Genomic DNA, 15,100 nt, shown 5'->3' with positions numbered 1-15,100 from the left:
CCATGAAGGCCCCAATATGCAAATTTGAATGCCTCAGGACACTTATTTGATTGGCTGGGAAACCGTGCAGGCCCTGATTTGAAAATTTGAATGTCTCAGTCCTCACAGAGGATTGGCTGCCTGGGGACCTGGCAGAAATATATAGAAATACTATTATTAAGCATAAATACTACATTTAGTAGAAATACTATGTTTTAGCACAAATACTATAAAAAGAAGAAAAACTATAATTTAGCAGAAATACTATATTAAGCACAAATCCTATAAAAAGCAGAAATACTATAATTTAGAACAAATAGTATAAAAAGCAGAAATACTATAATTTAGCAGAAATACTATGTTAGGCACAAATCCTATAAAAAGCAGAAATACTATAATTTAGCAGAAATACTATGTTAGGCACAAATCCTATAAAAAGCAGAAATACTATAATTTAGCAGAAATACTATATTAGGCATAAATCCTATGAAAAGCAGAAATACTATGATTTAGCAGAATAGTAATAACTTATTGAAACACAAATGCACAGAGGGACACACAAACACAGGCTCCAATCCAGTCAACCAGTCTAACTATGTTCAATTTAAATCCTACAATGACATGCTGCCAAATAAGGGCAGGGTCCTCTCTCTCCCACTAAACACACACACACACACACAGGGAGAGAGGACTAAGTTTCTAGGTCAGCCTGGGAACTGCTGAATTTGAATCCACCAATCAGAGAGGCTGTTTACGTTTTCCCGCCAAAACAGGTGCATCTTTTTACACACGCAGCACAGAGACATAGACCTGCTTCTTTCAGTTTATTTCACATAGTGAGGATTCCCCTCAAACAAATGACCATAATTTCCTAACCATAGCGGCTAGAGCGGTCATTCTTACACCGTTTTGTTCAGAAGAGATGGGGGAATCTTCAAGTGTTGACAATTTATCATTAAAATATGAATTTTTAGAGATATATGACATGGATGACTTGTTGACTTAGAAGCTACGAATTCCCCAATATGCAAATTTGAATACCTGGAGCCCACATACATGATTGGCTGGCTGGGAAGCTGTGCAGGCCCTGATTTGTGGATTTGAATTCCTCAGCCCTCAGATATGATTGGCTGGCTTAGAAGCCATGAAGGCCCCAATATGCAAATTTGAATGCCTCAGGACACATATATGATTGGCTGGGAAACCGTGCAGGCCCTGATTTGAAAATTTGAATGTCTAAGTCCTCAAAGAGGATTGGCTGCCTGGGGACCTGGCAGAAATATATAGAAATATATAGAAATACTATGATTAAGCATAAATACTACATTTAGTAGAAATACTATGTTTTAGCACAAATACTATAAAAAGCAGAAATACTATAATTTAGCAGAAATACTATATTAAGCACAAATCCTATAAAAAGCAGAAATGGTATGATTAAGCATAAATACTACATTTAGTAGAAATACTTTGTTTTAGCACAAATCCCATAAAAAGCAGAAATACTGTACTATGATTTAGTAGAAAGACTATAATTAATCAGAAATACTAAATTTAGCAGAAATACTATATTAAGCACAAATCCTATGAAAAGCAGAAATAGTATGATTAAGCATAAATACTACATTTAGCAGAAATACTATATTAAGCACAAATCTTATAAAAAGCAGAAATACTATATTAAGCACAAATCCTATAAAAGCAGAAATAGTATATTAAGCACAAATCTTATAAAATAGCAGAAACAGTATGATTTAGCACAATAGTAATAAGTTAAACAGAAAAATTGGAAAAGCAAAATGGACAGCTGAAAAAATGCTGAACATGCTGAGGGTCCCTCAAATATACTTGTTAAATGACAAAAATCTGCAAAAAAATTTATTACAGCCATACAATCACAAATATGTACACATGAGGAAACACACATGCACAGAGAGACCCACACACAAGATCCAATTCAGTCAACCAGTCTAAATATATTGAATTTAAATCTTAGAATGAGATCATCCCATTAAAAGCCTTTCTCTCTCTCTCTCTCTCTCTCTCTCTCTGTCACACACACACACACACACACACAGGGAGAGAGAAGTAAGTTTCTAGGTCAGCCTGGGAGCTGCTGAATTTGAATCCACCAATCAGAGAGGCTATGCACTTTTCCCCACCAAAACGGGTGCTTCTGTTTACACACGCAGCACAGAGAGAGACACAGGATTATTGCAGTCTATTTCTCATAGTGACGACTCCCCTCAAACAAATGACCGTAATTTCCTAACCGTAGGGGCTAGAACGGTCATTCTTACACCGTTTTGTTCAGAAGTGATGGGGGAATCTTCAAGTGTTGACAATTTATCATTAAAATATGAATTTTTAGAGATATATGACATGGATGACTTGTTGACTTAGAAGCCACGAATTCCCCAATATGCAAATTTGAATGCCTGAGGCCACATATATGATTGGCTGGCTGGGAAGCTGTGCAGGCCCTGATTTGTGGATTTGAATTCCTCAGCCCTCAGATATGATTGGCTGGCTTAGAAGCCATGAAGGCCCCAATATGCAAATTTGAATGCCTCAGGACACTTATATGATTGGCTGGGAAACCGTGCAGGCCCTGATTTGAAAATTTGAATGTCTCAGTCCTCACAGAGGATTGGCTGCCTGGGGACCTGGCAGAAATATATAGAAATACTATGATTAAGCATAAATACTACATTTAGTAGAAATACTATGTTTTAGCACAAATACTATAAAAAGCAGAAATACTATAATTTAGCAGAAATACCATATTAAGCACAAATCACATAAAAAGCAGAAATACTATATTAGGTACAAATCCTATAAAAAGCAGAAATACTATATTAAGCACAAATTCTATAAAAAGCAGAAATACTATATTAAGCACAAATTCTATAAAAAGCAGAAATACTATATTAAGCACAAATTCTATAAAAAGCAGAAATACTATATTAAGCACAAATCCTATTAAAAGCAGAAATACTATATTAAGCACAAATCTTATGAAATAGCAGAAACAGTATGATTTAGCACAATAGTAATAAGTTAAACAGAAAAATTGGAAAAGCAAAATTGACAGCTGAAAAAATGCTGAACATGCTGAGGGTCCCTCAAATATACTTGTTAAATGAAAAAATCAGCAAAAAAAATGCACAGGGAGAGAGAAGTAAGTTTCTAGGTCAGCCTGGGAGCTGCTGAATTTGAATCCACCAATCAGAGAGCCTGTGTACTTTTTCCCGCCAAAACAGGTGCATCTTTTTACACACGCAGCAGAGAGAGGCACAGGATTATTGCAGCCTATTTCTCATAGTGAGGACTCCCCTCAAACAAATGACCATAATTTCCAAACCGTAGGGGCTAGAGCGGTCATTCTTACACCGTTTTGTTCAGAAGAGATGGGGGAATCTTCCAGTGTTAACAATTTATCATTAAAATGTGAATTTTTAGAGATATACGACATGGATGACTTGTTGACTTAGAAGCCACGAATTCCCCCAATATGCAAATTTGAATGCCTGAGGCCACATATATGATTGGCTGCCTGGGAAGCCGTGCAGGCCCTGATTTGTGGATTTGAATTCCTCAGCCCTCAGATATGATTGGCTGGCTTAGAAGCCATGAAGGCCCCAATATGCAAATTTGAATGCCTCAGGACACATATATGATTGGCTGGGAAACCGTGCAGGCCCTGATTTGAAAATTTGAATGTCTAAGTCCTCACAGAGGATTGGCTGCCTGGGGACCTGGCAGAAATATATAGAAATACTATGATTAAGCATAAATACTACATTTAGTAGAAATACTATGTTTTAGCACAAATACTATAAAAAGCAGAAATACTATAATTTAGCAGAAATACTATATTAAGCACAAATCCTATAAAAAGCAGAAATACTATATTAGGCACAAATCCTATAAAAAGCAGAAATAGTATGATTAAGCATAAATACTACATTTAGTAGAAATACTATGTTTTAGCACAAATAGTATAAAAAGCAGAAATATTATAATTTAGCACAAATAGTATAAAAAGCAGAAATATTATAATTTAGCACAAATAGTATAAAAAGCAGAAATATTATAATTTAGCACAAATAGTATAAAAAGCAGAAATACTACATTTAGTAGAAATACTATGTTTTAGCACAAATAGTATAAAAAGCAGAAATATTATAATTTAGCACAAATAGTATAAAAAGCAGAAATATTATAATTTAGCACAAATAGTATAAAAAGCAGAAATATTATAATTTAGCACAAATAGTATAAAAAGCAGAAATACTACATTTAGTAGAAATACTATGTTTTAGCACGAATAGTATAAAAAGCAGAAATATTATAATTTAGCACAAATAGTATAAAAAGCAGAAATATTATAATTTAGCAAAAATAGTATAAAAAGCAGAAATATTATAATTTAGCACAAATAGTATAAAAAGCAGAAATACTACATTTAGTAGAAATACTATGTTTTAGCACAAATAGTATAATAAAGCAGAAATACTATAATTTAGCAGAAATACTGTATTTAGCACAAGTACCAAAAAGTACCAGAAATACTATGATTTAGCAGAATAACTTACAAAATTACAAATATGGAGGCATATTGAAACAGAAATGCAGAGAGGGACACACAAACACAGGCTCTAATCCAGTCAATCAGTCTAACTATATTCAATTTAAATCCTACAATGACATGCTGCCAAATAAGGGCAGGGTCCTCTCTCTCCCACTAAACACACACACACACACACACACACACACACACACACACACACACACACACACACACACACACACACACACAGACAGACACAGAGGGAGAGAGCTGCCGAATTTAAATCCACCAATCAGAGTGGCTGTTTACGTTTTCCCGCCAAAAAAGGTGCATCTTTTTACACACGCAGCAGAGAGAGGCACAGGATTATTGCAGTCTATTTCTCATAGTGACGACTCCCCTCAAACAAATGACCATAATTTCCTAACCGTAGGGGCTAGAACGGTCATTCTTACACCGTTTTGTTCAGAAGACATGGGGGAATCTTCCAGTGTTTACAATTTATCATTAAAATATGAATTATTAAAGATATTTGACTTCTAATGCACCATAACTGAGTAGAGCGAAGCAAAAACTGCCTTGACTTGCCCTCAAACAACGCTTTGTAACTTGAAATCTATTTGGAGTATCAATATCATTCTTTCACCGTAAGAGACAGCAGGCTTTGGTGAACAATCATGGAAATTTTCAGGTCTCTGTGGAAATCCAACAAAAAGTTATGACGAGAGAAAAAAGTGGTTCATTTCCACAGTTTGAAATCTGAAGAAATCTGAGCGAAGGACGAATTTCCTACCCTCAAACAAGTCCAACTCATTTCAGAACGGTAATAGGTGAGAAAGAAATTCTTGAATTGTGAGCGTCAGGGGTGTCTGGAGATATTCGGGGACAAGCCTCATGTCTTAACTTTGCTTCGTTAAGGAGATATGACGATTCGAATATGCCTCTCATTACAGAAATCCAGCGGTGATTTTGAACAAGCTCTCCATTCACTTTATATGGAGAGTTTTCTGACCTTGTGTTAGTCTGAGGAGATTTGCAAAAATTCTATAAATCCCACAACAATGATGGTGACATTTTCTGAAAGCCAGCAAAAATACCTACGTTTTGATGTATAATTTGTGGAAGTTGAGTGAAAATTGAGCAAGTAGCAGGAAGTTGTTCGGACATGAAGTGAAAATTGCAAAACCTTCAGTGGCACACTGGAAGCCAAGAGCATAGCAACCATAACAACACATGTATTTTGTGAAAAATCACAATTTTGCAACTCAAAACTTTAAGAGGCATAAAAGTAAAACAGTAAAAGATTTGAAAAAGCTGAATCATACCTGAATAGCCCAATAATTTGTGAACATTTTAAAGTTTGAATGGTTGTTCTAGCTGAAAATATGAGGAAGTAGTTAAGTTTCAAAAACAAGCAAAATTTAGCAGAATTTTGGAAGTTTCCCATTCATTTCAATGGGACAAATTAAAGGAAAAAAGTGGAATATTTTAAAAAGTATAATAGTTAAAAATAGCAAAAGTCATAGCCGGCATTAGCAAAAATAGCTGAATAGTTTAAAGTTTGAACGGTGAAAATCGGCTGAAAATTGTGGAAGTAGTTCTACGGCGAAAAGTGTACGGAAGTCCTAAGAATAATAATAATAAAGAACTAGAAAAATTTGCATTTCCTGCGAAAATGCAGTGTGGATGCTTAAAGCTGAAGCTGTATGCAAAAAGTAGCTGAAAAAGCTGAAAAGTTGCAGAAATTGTAAAAACTTTGCAGAAGCAAAGGAACTTTGCTAAAATGGAATAACTTAGCAGAACTGCAATCACTTAGAGGAAACTGTAAAGCTGAAGCTGTCTTCTGAAAATAGTTGAAAATAGCTGAAGAAGCTGAAGAAATCAAAGTCAGTGTTTAAAAAGTTGTTGAAATTTTAATAACTTTGCAGAAGAACATCAAGTTAGCAAAAATGTAATAACTTAGCAGAACTGCAATATCTTAGAGGAAACATAATACTTGGCAGAAATACAATAGCATAGCAGAATTTAGCAGAAATATTGTAACTTACCAGAAACATGATAACTTCTCAAAAATACAAGAATTTAGGAGAAATAGTATAAGATAACAGAAAGAATATATTTTGCCAAAAATACTTAAACATTACAGAAACACTATGATTTAGAAAAATAGTACAACAGAGCAGAAATATTGTGATTTACCAGAGACACTGTGATGAACTATGAATATTGTAATTTTAAATTAAGACTATGTTTTAGCACAAATATTATAATTTGGCAGAAATACTATAATTTAGCACAAATACTATATTAAGCACAAATACTATGAAAAGCAGAAATAATATGATTAAGCATAAATACTACATTTAGCAGAAATACTATATTAAGCAGAAATCTTATAAAAAGCAGAAATACTATATTAAGCACAAATCCTATAAAAGCAGAAATAGTATATTAAGCACAAATCTTATAAAATAGCAGAAATAATATGATTTAGCACAATAGTAATAAGTTAAACAGAAAAATTGGAAAAGCAAAATGGACAGTTGAAAAAATGCTGAACATGCTGAGGTTCCCTCAAATATACTTGTTAAATGACAAAAATCTGCGAAAAAATGCACAGGGAGAGAGAAGTAAGTTTCTAGGTCAGCCTGGGAGCTGCTGAATTTGAATCCACCAATCAGAGAGCCTGTTTACGTTTTCCCGCCAAAACAGGTGCATCTTTTTACACACGCAGCACAGAGAGGCACAGGATTATTGCAGCCTATTTCTCATAGTGAGGACTCCCCTCAAACAAATGACCATAATTTCCTAACCGTAGGGGCTAGAGCGGTCATTCTTACACCGTTTTGTTCAGAAGAGATGGGGGAATCTTCCAGTGTTAACAATTTATCATTAAAATATGAATTATTAAAGATATTTGACTTCTAATGCACCATAACTGAGCAGAGCGAAGCAAAAACTGCCTTGACTTGCCCTCAAACAACGCTTTCTAACTCTAAATCTATTTGGAGTATCGATATCATTCTTTCACCGTAAGAGACAGCAGGCTTTGGTGAACAATCATGGAAATTTTCAGGTCTCTGTGGAAATCCAACAAAAAGTTATGACGAGAGAAAAAAGTGGTTCATTTCCACAGTTTGAAATCTGAAGAAATCTGAGCGAAGGACAAATTTCCTACCCTCAAACAAGTCCAACTCATTTCAGAACGGTAATAGGTGAGAAAGAAATTCTTGAATTGTGAGCGTCACGAGTGTCTGAAGATATACCGGGACAAGCCTCATGTCTTAACTTTGCTTCGTTAAGGAGATATGACGATTCGAATATGCCTCTCATTACAGAAATCCAGCGGTGCATTTGAACAAACTCTCCATTCACTTTATATGGAGAGTTTTCTGACCTTGTGTTAGTCTGAGGAGATTTGCCAAAATTCTATAAATCCCACAACAATGATGGTGACATTTTCTGAAAGCCAGCAAAAATACCTACGTTTTGATGTATAATTTGTGGAAGTTGAGTGAAAATTGAGCAAGTAGCAGGAAGTTGTTCGGACATGAAGTGAAAATTGCAAAACCTTCAGTGGCACACTGGAAACCAAGAGCATAGCAACCATAACAACACATGTATTTTGTGAAAAATCAAAAAAATGAAACTCAAAACTTTAAGAGGCATAAAAGTAAAACGGTATAAGATTTGAAAAAGCTGAATCATACCTGAATAGCCCAATAATTTGTGAACATTTTAAAATTTGAATGGTTGTTCTAGCTGAAAATATGAGGAAGTAGTTAAGTTTCAAAAACAAGCAAAATTTAGCAGAATTGCAGAAGTTTCCCATTCATTTCAATGGGACAAATTAAAGGAAAAAAGTGGAATATTTTAAAAAGTATAATAGTTAAAAATAGCAAAAGTCATAGCCGGAAAGAGCAAAAATAGCTGAATAGTTTAAAATTTGAACGGTGAAAATCGGCTGAAAATTGTGGAAGTAGTTTAACGGCGAAAAGTGTACGGAAGTCCTAAGAATAATAATAATAATAATAATAATAATAAAGAATAAAGAGAAACAGGAACTCTATAGTGTGGATGCTTAAGCATCCACACAATAAAGAGAAACAGGAACTCAATAGTGTGGATGCTTAAAGCATCCACACAATAATAATAATAAAGAATAAAGAGAAACAGGAACTCAATAGTGTGGATGCTTAAAGCATCCACACAATAATAATAATAAAGAATAAAGAGAAACAGGAACTCAATAGTGTGGATGCTTAAAGCATCCACACAATAATAATAAAAATAAAGAATAAAGAGAAACAGGAACTCAATAGTGTGGATGCTTAAAGCATCCACACAATAATAATAACTAGAAAAATTTGCATTTCCTGCGAAAATGCAGTGTGGATGCTTAAAGCTGAAGCTGTATGCAAAAAGTAGCTGAAAAAGCTGAAAAGTTGCAGAAATTGTAAAAACTTTGCAGAAGCAAAAGAAGTTTGCTAAAATGGAATAACTTAGCAGAACTGCAATATCTTAGAGGAAACATAATACTTGGCAGAAATACAATAGCATAGCAGAATTTAGCAGAAATATTGTAACTTACCAGAAACATGATAACTTCTCAAAAATACAAGAATTTAGGAGAAATAGTATAAGATAACAGAAAGAATATATTTAGCCAAAAATACTTAAACATTACAGAAACACTATGATTTAGAAAAATAGTACAACAGAGCAGAAATATTGTGATTTACCAGAGACACTGTGATGAACTATGAATATTGTAATTTTAAATTAAGACTATGTTTTAGCACAAATATTATAATTTGGCAGAAATACTATAATTTAGCACAAATACTATAAAAAGCAGAAATACTATAATTTAGCAGAAATACTATATTAAGCACAAACCCTATAAAAAGCAGAAATACTGTACTATGATTTGGTAGAAAAAACTATAATTAATCAGAAATACTATATTTGGCAGAAATACGGTATTTGGCACAAATCTTATAAAATAGCAGAAATAGTATGATTTAGCACAATAGTAATAACTTAAACAGAAAAATTGGAAAAGCAAAAATGGACAGCTGAAAAAATGATGAACATGCTGAAGGTCCCTCAACTATACTTGTTAAATGAAAAAAATCAGCAAAAAAATCTATAACAGCCACACAATCACAAATATGTACACATAAGAAAACACACATGCACAGAGAGACACACACACAAGATCCAATTCAGTCAACCAGTCTAAATATATTGAATTTGAATCTTAGAATGAGATCATCCCATTAAAAGCCTTTCTCTCTCTCTCTCTCTCTCTCTCTGTCACACACACACACACACACACACACACACACACACACACACACACACACACACACACACACACAGGGAGAGAAAAGTGAGTTTCTAGGTCAGCCTGGGAGCTGCTGAATTTGAATCCACCAATCAGAGAGCCTGTGCACTCTTTCCCTCCAAAACAGGTACATCCTTTTTACACACGCAGCACAGAGAGACACAGGATCATTGCAGTCTATTTCTCATAATGACGACTCCCCTCAAACAAATGACCATAATTTCCTAACCGTAGGAGCTAGAACGGTCATTCTTACACCGTTTTGTTCAGAAGAGATGGGGGAATCTTCAAGTGTTGACAATTTATCATTAAAATATGAATTTTTAGAGATATATGACACGGATGACTTGTTGACTTAGAAGCCACGAATTCCCCAATATGCAAATTTGAATACCTGGAGCCCACATACATGATTGGCTGGCTGGGAAGCTGTGCAGGCCCTGATTTGTGGATTTGAATTCCTCAGCCCTCAGATATGATTGGCTGGCTTAGAAGCCATGAAGTCCCCAATATGCAAATTTGAATGCCTCAGGACACATATATGATTGGCTGGGAAACCGTGCAGGACCTGATTTGAAAATTTGAATGTCTAAGTCCTCACAGAGGATTGGCTGCCTGGGGACCAGGCAGAAATATATAGAAATACTATGATTAAGCATAAATACTACATTTAGTAGAAATACTATGTTTTTGCACAAATACTATAAAAAGCAGAAATACTATATTAAGCACAAATCCTATAAAAAGCAGAAATACTATATTAAGCACAAATTCTATAAAAAGCAGAAATACTATATTAAGCACAAATTCTATAAAAAGCAGAAATACTATATTAAGCACAAATCCTATTAAAAGCAGAAATACTATATTAAGCACAAATCTTATAAAATAGCAGAAACAGTATGATTTTGCACAATAGTAATAAGTTAAACAGAAAAATTGGAAAAGCAAAATGGACAGCTGAAAAAATGCTGAACATGCTGAGGGTCCCTCAAATATACTTGTTAAATGAAAAAATCAGCAAAAAAATGCACAGGGAGAGAGAAGTAAGTTTCTAGGTCAGCCTGGGAGCTGCTGAATTTGAATCCACCAATCAGAGAGCCTGTGTACTTTTTCCCGCCAAAACATGTGCCTCTTTTTACACACGCAGCACAGAGAGGCACAGGATTATTGCAGCCTATTTCTCATAGTGAGGACTCCCCTCAAACAAATGACCATAATTTCCAAACCGTAGGGGCTAGAGCGGTCATTCTTACACCGTTTTGTTCAGAAGAGATGGGGGAATCTTCCAGTGTTTACAATTTATCATTAAAATATGAATTATTAAAGATATTTGACTTGTAATGCACCATAACTGAGTAGAGCGAAGCAAAAACTGCCTTGACTTGCCCTCAAACAACGCTTTGTGACTTGAAATCTATTTGGAGTATCGATATCATTCTTTCACCGTAAGAGACAGCAGGCTTTGGTGAACAATCATGGAAATTTTCAGGTCTCTGTGGAAATCCAACAAAAAGTTATGACGAGAGAAAAAAGTGGTTCATTTCCACAGTTTGAAATCTGAAGAAATCTGAGCGAAGGACGAATTTCCTACCCTCAAACAAGTCCAACTCATTTCAGAACGGTAATAGGTGAGAAAGAAATTCTTGAATTGTGAGCGTCAGGGGTGTCTGAAGATATTCGGGGACAAGCCTCATGTCTTAACTTTGCTTCGTTAAGGAGATATGACGATTCGAATATGCCTCTCATTACAGAAATCCAGCGGTGATTTTGAACAAGCTCTCCATTCACTTTATATGGAGAGTTTTCTGACATTGTGTTGGTCTGAGGAGATTTGCGAAAATTCTATAAATCCCACAACAATGATAGTGACATTTCCTGAAAGCCAGCAAAAATACCTACGTTTTGATGTATAATTTGTGGAAGTTGAGTGAAAATTGAGCAAGTAGCAAACAGTTGTTCGGACATGAAGAGAAGACTGCAAAACCTTCAGTGACACACTGGAAGCCAAGAGCATAGCAACCATAACAACGCATGTATTTTGTGAAAAATCACAATTTTGCAACTCAAAACTTTAAGAGGCATAAAAGTAAAACAGTAGAAGATTTGAAAAAGCTGAATCATACCTGAATAGCCCAATAATTTGTGAACATTTTAAAATTTGAATGGTTGTTCTAGGTGAAAATATGAGGAAGTAGTTAAGTTTCAAAAACAAGCAAATTTTAGCAGAATTGCTGAAGTTTCCCATTCATTTCAATGGGACAAATTAAAGGAAAAAAGTGGAATATTTTAAAAAGTTTAATAGTTAAAAATACCAAAAGATATAGCAGGAAAGAGCAAAAATAGCTGAATAGTTTAAAGTTTGAACGGTGAAAATAGCACAAAAATTGTGGAAGTAGTTAAACGGCGAAAAGTGTACGGAAGTCCTAAGAATAATAATAATAACTAGAAAAATTTGCATTTCCTGCGAAAATGCAGTGTGGATGCTTTAAAGCTGAAGCTGTATGCAAAAAGTAGCTGAAAAAGCTGAAAAGTTGCAGAAATTGTAAAAACTTTGCAGAAGCAAAGGAACTTTGCTAAAATGGAATAACTTAGCAGAACTGCAATATCTTAGAGGAAACATAATACTTGGCAGAAATACAATAGCATAGCAGAACTTAGCAGAAATATTGTAACTTACCAGAAACATAACTTCTCAAAAATACAAGAATTTAGGAGAAATAGTATAAGATAACAGAAAGAATATATTTAGACAAAAATACTTAAGCATTACAGAAACACTATGATTTAGAAAAATAGTACAACATAGCAGAAATACTGTGATTTACCAGAGACACTGTGATGAACTATGAATATTGTAATTTTAAATTAAGACTATGTTTTAGCACAAATATTATAATTTGGCAGAAATACTATGATACAGCACAAATACTCTGGTTTAGCACAAATATTATAACATAGCAGAAATACAATTATATAGCAGAAATGCTATATTTAGAAAGAAAAATATAATATAGTAGAAATAGTATGATTGAGCAGAAATACTACAATATAGCATAATAACAATGATTTAGCAGAAATACTATGATTGAGCAGAAGTACTAAGATGTAGTAAAAGTACTTTGATTTAACAGAAATACAATTATGGAGGAGTAATACTTTAAAATGGGAGAAATATTGATACACACACACACATACACAGAGCCTAAAGGTAAGAGTATTTGTGCCATGGAGTGTTAAGAATGTGAGGTCCATATTAGAAAAGCTGGTAAAATCATAAAAGTTTGCAGAATTGTAATAAATGATGAATATGAATTACTGGTCTGTGACAGTGTATTAATTTGTAGGGAAAAAAACATGTTGACCAAGGTGGAATCGAACCCACGATCTTTGGCTTGCAGACCCGTGTCATTACCAACTGCGCCACTGGGAAAGAGAGGAGCCGTTTTGAAAAACAGGGTGATGAGCAGTCAGAATTAGATCCCGGTGAGAGGCGAAAAACGCCGTTTTTTGGAGTTACAAAACGTTGTGTAACTCAAAAACTAGGTGGACTAGAGGCATAATTCTTGTACTGGGTGAATCAGCGGACTTTGGTGTACTTTGACTGCGATTTTCATTGCTCTTTGTACAACCGTCGCTGAGATATGACGAGAGAGGAAACGGAAGACCTCAGACATGATTGGCTGGCTGGGAAGCCATGCAGGCCCTGATATGTGATATGTGTCTGAGTCCGCACAGAGGATTGGCTGCCTGGCAGAAATATATAGAAATAGTATGATTAAGCATAAATACTACATTTAGCAGAAATACTATATTAAGCACAAATCCTATTAAAAGCAGAAATAGTATATTAAGCACAAATCTTATAAAATAGCAGAAATAGTATGATTTAGCACAATAGTAATAAGTTAAACAGAAAAATTGGAAAAGCAAAATGGACAGCTGAAAAAATGCTGAACATGCTGAGGGTCCCTCAAATATACTTGTTAAATGAAAAAAATCAGCAAAAAAATATATAACAGCCACACAATCAGAAATATGTACACATAAGGAAACACACATGCACAGAGAGACACACACACAAGATCCAATTCAGTCAACCAGTCTAAATATATTGAATTTGAATCTTAGAATGAGATCATCCCATTAAAAGGCCTCTCTCTCTCTCTCTCTCTCTTTCTCTCTCTCTCTCTCTCTCTGTCACACACACACACACACTGCTGAATTTGAATCCACCAATCAGAGAGCCTGTGCACTTTTTCCCGCCAAAACAGGTGCATCTATTTACACACGCAGCACAGAGAGACATAGGATTATCCGGTTGTTCAGTCTGACGTCACTAGCCGTGTCTGGGTCTAAACTCCGCTGCAGGTCCATATATCAAACGATCACTATGGCATTACTGTGAGTTGAAAAACTGTCTAAAGTCTTTCATCTTTAATAAAATGATCAGCGTTCTGCTCTACCAGGTGTAACAATTGAGTTTAACATCCAGGCATCCATGAAAACAGAATTTATGACATTTAACGGAGTTAGAAGTTAGCAGGGAGTTAGCTCGCTAGCTTCTATCTAAATACAATATAGCATGTCCTGACTGCGGGGTTTTGGAAACAAATTAAAACGTACAGCTCTGTTATCACTTCCAACATAAATGAAGACAGAAAGCTAAACAGCAGTGACGTTTGTAGGGTTACTGAAGTTTGGCTAGCTGGTATATAATGATGTGCTACGTGACCGCTAGCGACACAGCTATGTTAGCATAATATAAACAAGCTAACTTTTTTTCCACTTGATAAAAGTTACCGTGAGTGTTCTCGGTGGTCAGGAACAAATGTAATTGCATGGCAGGATGCTGTAAACGGACCAAACTTCAGCCAGGAGAACAACTGAGATAATCCATCCACAATACGAGGTTAGTCATTCATATACTGCTGCATGGGCTGGGCTGTAGTTACATCCTAAGGTTTTAAAAACTGAGCTTAAATAAATGATTAGCGGTAATAAAAGCCGAGGGAGGTCAACAGTGATCGCTGACTGTTTTAGGAGCTTTTTGAGATCAAATAGAAGAAAATACATAACATTAAACATGTTAACAACACAAATGCCATATTAAACGCAGACTACTTTAGACCCGGAAGTAGGATTCGTCGCGTCATCACTGAACAACCGGATTGCAGTCTATTTCTCATAATGACGAC

This window comes from Astatotilapia calliptera, chromosome 19 (assembly GCF_964374335.1).
Source record: "Astatotilapia calliptera chromosome 19, fAstCal68.1, whole genome shotgun sequence".
Taxonomy (NCBI): domain Eukaryota; kingdom Metazoa; phylum Chordata; class Actinopteri; order Cichliformes; family Cichlidae; genus Astatotilapia; species Astatotilapia calliptera.
Note: the sequence above shows the minus strand (reverse complement) of the source record.